Source organism: Triturus cristatus, chromosome 6, assembly GCF_964204655.1.
Source record: "Triturus cristatus chromosome 6, aTriCri1.1, whole genome shotgun sequence".
NCBI lineage: Eukaryota > Metazoa > Chordata > Amphibia > Caudata > Salamandridae > Triturus > Triturus cristatus.
Window position 1 is genome coordinate 999,116,244 of NC_140589.1, and position 6,000 is coordinate 999,122,243.

Consider the following 6,000-nt stretch of genomic DNA (forward strand, 5'->3'; position numbering starts at 1 on the left):
TTGGGTTAGTGAGGCTCTGATGAACGGGTTCTATCTGATCCGAAAACCCAAGCAGAACAGCGTCTCAGGATGGAGTCTGGTGTAGCCAAATGGCATAGCCTAAATGCAACCACGGATGGCCTGCACCTTTGGACCCCCTTACAATACTGAAAAGGTAAACACAAAAGAACTCAGGACTTGCTTTCCAGTAAGCAATGTACTTTCAGCTGCCTAAAGTAGGTCACAAGGATGAGTCCTCTTTTTCACAGCATGGCCAGAAAAACAGGTTTTCAGAAAGGAGAAGATGTATACATGGGTCTACCACTTTGAGTGCGGGGAAAGTCTGACCCCGCTCCAGCCCCAATTGTACCTTTGCCTAGCACTATGGAAAAATGGGAGGCTGCGGCTGTTTAGGGAGCCTGAGAAGCCTATGCTGCAGCATGGATGTCCTGGAGATAAATGGTGCAGATAGAGCTGTATCTAGCTCAACCTACTTTTTTACCAGATGGCCTCTAGAGTTTACAAAACAGAGTCCATCTCCTCCTTGTGATGCATGATGAAATTGAGGATGTGAGTGCTCCTACTAAATCATCATAGCCATTGGTATATGCTAAAATAGATTATGGAGCTTGTAGACAGACATCACAGAGACAACCTATGCTTTCCTGAATGGCTAGTGAACCAGAAAGGTAATGACATGTTAGCCTTCCTTACCCATTTCATACAAAGAATCACTAACTTTACGACGTTTGAGCCTTCTCTACAGTTTCAACAGGCTCACAGGATTCATTCAAGACACACGCTTGTTTTCTCCCACACCAAAATGTGCATCTGATCTTCACAGAAGTGAGGAAATGTGGGCCCTTGATCTACACAGAACACATAATATTCACCTTGATAGAATTCTCGCAGAAAACTGTGCATAGACACAAGATCGGTGGAGGGATGCCCTGATCTGCCTGCTAAATGGAACCAGAGCATTGCAGCATGGGTGCCCACAGAGGTGGGAATTTCTTAAGGTGGACAGATGACTTTGATTGCTCGCAGGTGTAAAAACGAGTAAGAGCCACTCTACTATACTGTGGTACATAGGCAAGGGTCTGAAAATGTGGGTCCGGTGCCCTCCCCCTTACTCACCTTTATTTTAAAAAGCTGTACCACAGAGTTGGCAGAGGTCTGCTCCCTTGTTGACACGACTCAGTGCCCATTTCCGAGAAGGAAATAGAGCTCTACATTGCCTAGTGGAGAACACTACTACTGACCCTGAGCCTACTTCTATAACTACAAAAGCTTGTGATGGAGCTATGATGGGTAAGATAACGTCCAAACAGCCAACAATGCATCCCAGTTCTGAGAAGTCCCCTCCTATGGCAGTGCTGGTTATAGACGTCCATGATACATCGAAGCCCTCTATGCAACTTCACTTTCACAAGGTGTTGGCTGCCATCGTGGATACCAAGCTTACACTCGAGCAGGAGATCTATGCTGTGTCGGTGTGGTTGGGATTGATTTGGACAGAGCACTGCAAACTAGCAGTTCGAGTTGTCAAGGTTAAAAAGTGAGTTACAGCTAGAACAGATGGCACTGGACCCTAATGTGGTGGAGATCTCAGAGAGAATGCGTGTCCTGGAACGGCGTGCAGAAGATGCGTAATGGCCTAACAGGCCCAATAATATTGGAGTGGTAGGGGTCCCTGAGGAGATTGAAGAAGCTAATATGGTGACATTTCTGGAGAATTGGCTTCGGACAACAATGGCCCGACTCCGTTCTTTACATTGGAGAGGGCACATAGGGTACCAGCGCACCATCCTCCTCATTCAGTGGTGGCTAGATGATTCCACTATAGAGTCAGAGTAATTTTTCTGCAATGAGCTAAGACATATGGCCCCTTTAAAACTGAAAACCCCAAAGTATTCATGTTTCCAGATTTTACAGCCCAAACACAGTCTGCCTCCTTTCTGAAGGTTGGAAAGACTCTCCGGGTAGCCGTGCTACAATACTCGCTAATGTTCCCTGCCAAGCTATGGTTTGTGGTGGATGGAAAGACCCACTTCTTTGAGAATCCTGAAGCTGCTTGGGCCTGGTTGGAGGCGTACACAGCAGGGAAGACCCTCCACAGGGCACTAGCAACCAGATAAAAAGGGCTGAAACGTTCCAAGTGACTCTCCCGTAGTCAATGCCTGAGAAAGCCATCACTGTTCCAGGCGGAACAGGAACGGGCAGTGGTGCTCCTCACGGTGGCGGAAATTGTCACGACTCACACTCCATACGAGGAGTCCAGGACACAGTCAGAACACGCATTGATGGCCTCAGACTATTTGGCCTCTGTGTCTAATAGTGGTGCCGCACCACAGTACTACTCAATTAGTAGAAGCCTTGATACCACCAGATGTCCAGGCACACCCTCATTCTACTATTTTGGCAATTGACCTACAGTTTGCTATCGCCATAGAACCATTGCCTGAGTTGCTTAGACAAGAGGGCGTAGGATATGGCACACAGACAGGGTGTCAATGGACACTCTTCAATGCCCTTCCGTTGACAGTGGCTTAGGAGACCCTGACTTTGAATTTGATTATTTGTCTGCCCAACTACAGTGGTTCGCACAGTGGCTGGCAGATTCCTGCCGGGGGGAAATGGACCTGATGGCGTACCAAAGCTTCTGGCTCGAAAGGCTGATCTCCTGCGGCCGGGGTTCTGTTGTCTGTGGCTCTGGAGTGTTGGAAGTGATTTATATGATGAACACCTGGGAACCCACTATAAGGCCTAGAATTACCATTGGTAGGTTTGTTTGTTGTTATAGGCTTACCCTTTGTTTTTTGTTTTGCTGAATGAGCACTGCAATAGTTCCTATCTTAGACACATGTGGAACACTGCAAAATGGTAGAACGTCTTATACAGTTTCCTGGTATCCTGGAAACTCCCTTAGAGGTATTGTATGCACAGGGAGAGTAAATGGGGGGCATTAAGGTATCTGGAGAAATAAGTCACACAGACAGAAACAGCAACACACGGACACACGTCGCAACCCTGTGGTACCACCATCCGGGGATGCATGTGGAATCATATCTTATACTCGGGATAGCAGTTAAGGTGATTGATTACATCCTTGTGAAGTGCTATGAATATATGGTTGGAAGGTATGTGGTAAAATGCCAATAAAAATATGTTAAAAATGTAACATTCATGGCAGAGCCAGGAGACACAAAACAAGAGGTAGGTTGCCTGAATCAACTGTACAATTTGGTGCTGTGGCTCAGCTGGGATCAAAAACCCCTTAGTGAACTCATTAGCTCAAGGCAAGCTGCAAAGCATGTACCTACAAACTTTCCCTAGTTTAAACATGTATATGATGATTGTGAAAGTGCCTGGTCCACCTAGAAGGGAAAAAAGAGAGAGGGCCCGATTCACGAAGGTAAACTGAGACGAAAGTCTATCTTTACGAATTTTGGTATTCACAAAGGGCATTTACTACCCTCAAATTCCCTTTGTGAATACTGAAAGTCATATAGTTCAACTTTTGGTATTCATAAAGGGCATTTGTGAGTCATGAATGACCTCTGTGAATACCGAAAGTCTTAAAGTTAGACTTTCACCAAACTTTACGTTTCTGAATCTAGCCCAGAGAGTGTGCCTACAACGTGTCCCTGTACTAAACATTCATGGCAGAGCCAGGAGACACAAAACGAGAGGCAGGTTGCCTTGAACCAACAGTACAAAGTGGTGCTGTGGCTTTGCTGCAAAGCATGTACCTAGAAACTTTCCCTTGCATAAACATATGTAGTTGATGGTTGTTGAAGTGCCTGGTCCACCTAGCAGGGGAAAAGACAGAGTGTGCCAGGAGACACAAAATGAGAGGCAGGTTGCCTTGTACCAACTGCACAGAGTGGTGCTGTGGGTCTCCTGTCACTGAAAGCACCTCAATGAGGTCATTAGCTCAAGGCAAGTAATCATAAACCAAAAGCTGTCCATAGGCTAAACATAGGCTAAACATGTGTACTTGATGGTTATTGGAGTTCCTGGTCCATTTCGGAGGGAAAAAAGAGTATGTCTGTAACTTGACCCTATGCTCCTCTTTCTGAAAGAGTAAGAACAAGGGGCCAGATGTATCAAATCTTTTTGCGTTCGCAAATGGGTCGATTGGCAGAATCGGCCCATTTGCAAGCGCAAAAATGCTTTTTGCAATGTACTAAACTCTTGGCATTCACAATATGGATTTTTTGCACTTCCCTTAATTGCGAATGCAGTTCGGGATTCGCAATTTGTGATTCCCTAAATGCAATTCATGTAGCAATTGCTAAATTCGAGTCTACATTTAGGAATCGCAAATTACCACCAACTTGAAGTTGATGGTAATTTGTGATTCCTTTGAAAAATGCACAAATGTGCATTTTTCAATGTGCCATGTGACGCTCAAACATGCCCTTAGGGTATATGTGTGCACCACATGTGCATACTTACCTTTTCTGGGGTGCATCAGGGGTGCCTTTAGGCCCCCTAGCACCCTCACAATTGCATTTGTAATTTGTGGATACCATTTTGGTACTCACAAATAGCGAATGCATTCCCATTCCCATAGGAATGATTAGGAATGCATTCCCTAATAACGAATCAAAATTTGGGATTCTTTAATGGGAATGTTAAGGGTTTGCTAAAATTTTGAAAATCCTACAATCATTGCATTATGGGATTCTTAAATAGCGAATCGGTGAAATTGCTATTTAAGAATCGCAAAAGCAATTCTTGATACATCTGGCCCTAGATCTGGATTCCTAGAGCGTATACCAAGATGCTTCCCTGGAGGCCCACAGATTTGGTATACCTTCTAGTCACCGACTTACGTGATGATGTGTCTTTGGCAACATCCAACAGTCTTGCCAGCGTGACATGATTGTTTATCTTCTGCATCTTCATCACAGATATTATCAAAGTGTTCTGATGAGTACGGTTTCTACCATGTGAAGAAAAAACATAATTTAATGATTAAGTATTACTAATCACACATCCCCAAATTGCATCCATCCATCCATTTTTTTCACGTTCACCCTCTTACCTTGCAGAGCTGGATAGTAAGTAGCACTTTCAGAGACAAAGCATACCATCAGAAAATCTCATGCAGAACATAGTTGGCATTAGTGAAACCACGTAGTGCTAAACCAAGGGCAACCAAGCCACTACCAAAAAGATATAGGTCACCCTCTCTCACCCCCATATCAAACGTGACTGACTTGCCACTGGTTTCTATCCACCCACTCATCAGTCAATACAGTATGCTTCTCAGTATCCTTTTCTGTTAAGTTAGACTGCTATTTCTTATGCAGAGTAGAGCGCTTCTATTCACTCTGCACTGTCTGCAAAGTCATGCAAGGCAAAGCTCATTGTTTATCCAAGCTAAGCCTAAAAGATATTCACAGAACAGGAACCTGCCTTCTAGACTAACATCACATCTGACAATCCCCCTTACAACAAGATACAAAGCCATCCCCCTTACAACAAGATACAATGCTTGCTCAGACTCACCAAACATGCCATGTAGCAAGGGACACAAAGTCAGATGCCTATGCAGGATATCAGATATCCATGTTATGTCATGTCATGTTATCCTGGTGCTGAAGCAGGAACTGTTTAGGCCAAAGTAGGGGCTAGGTGAAGAGTAAGGTCTTCAGTTTCTTGTGGAATTCAAGAACTGAGGAGGTGGCTCTGATGTGCAGGGTCAGATGATTCCAAGATTAGGAGGGAGGAAGAAGGCATGACTGCCAGATCTGCTTCTGTATATGCATGGGTGTGTGGCAGTGGGAGTCTGTTGGAGTGGAGGTTTCTGATAAGTGTGTGTGAGTTTATGTGGTTGTTGAGGTATGTGTGGCTGACCCCCTATTAGGCACCTTCGAATTTAAGGACTAACTGAAATGATGGGCACCACCCACACCTAATGGCGTGGTGCCTTTAGTGGCATCTTGTACGGGAGCCAGAGTAGGGTCTCTTTTGGTCACGCAAAGGGGAGGGGGTGTAGCTGGAAATCCC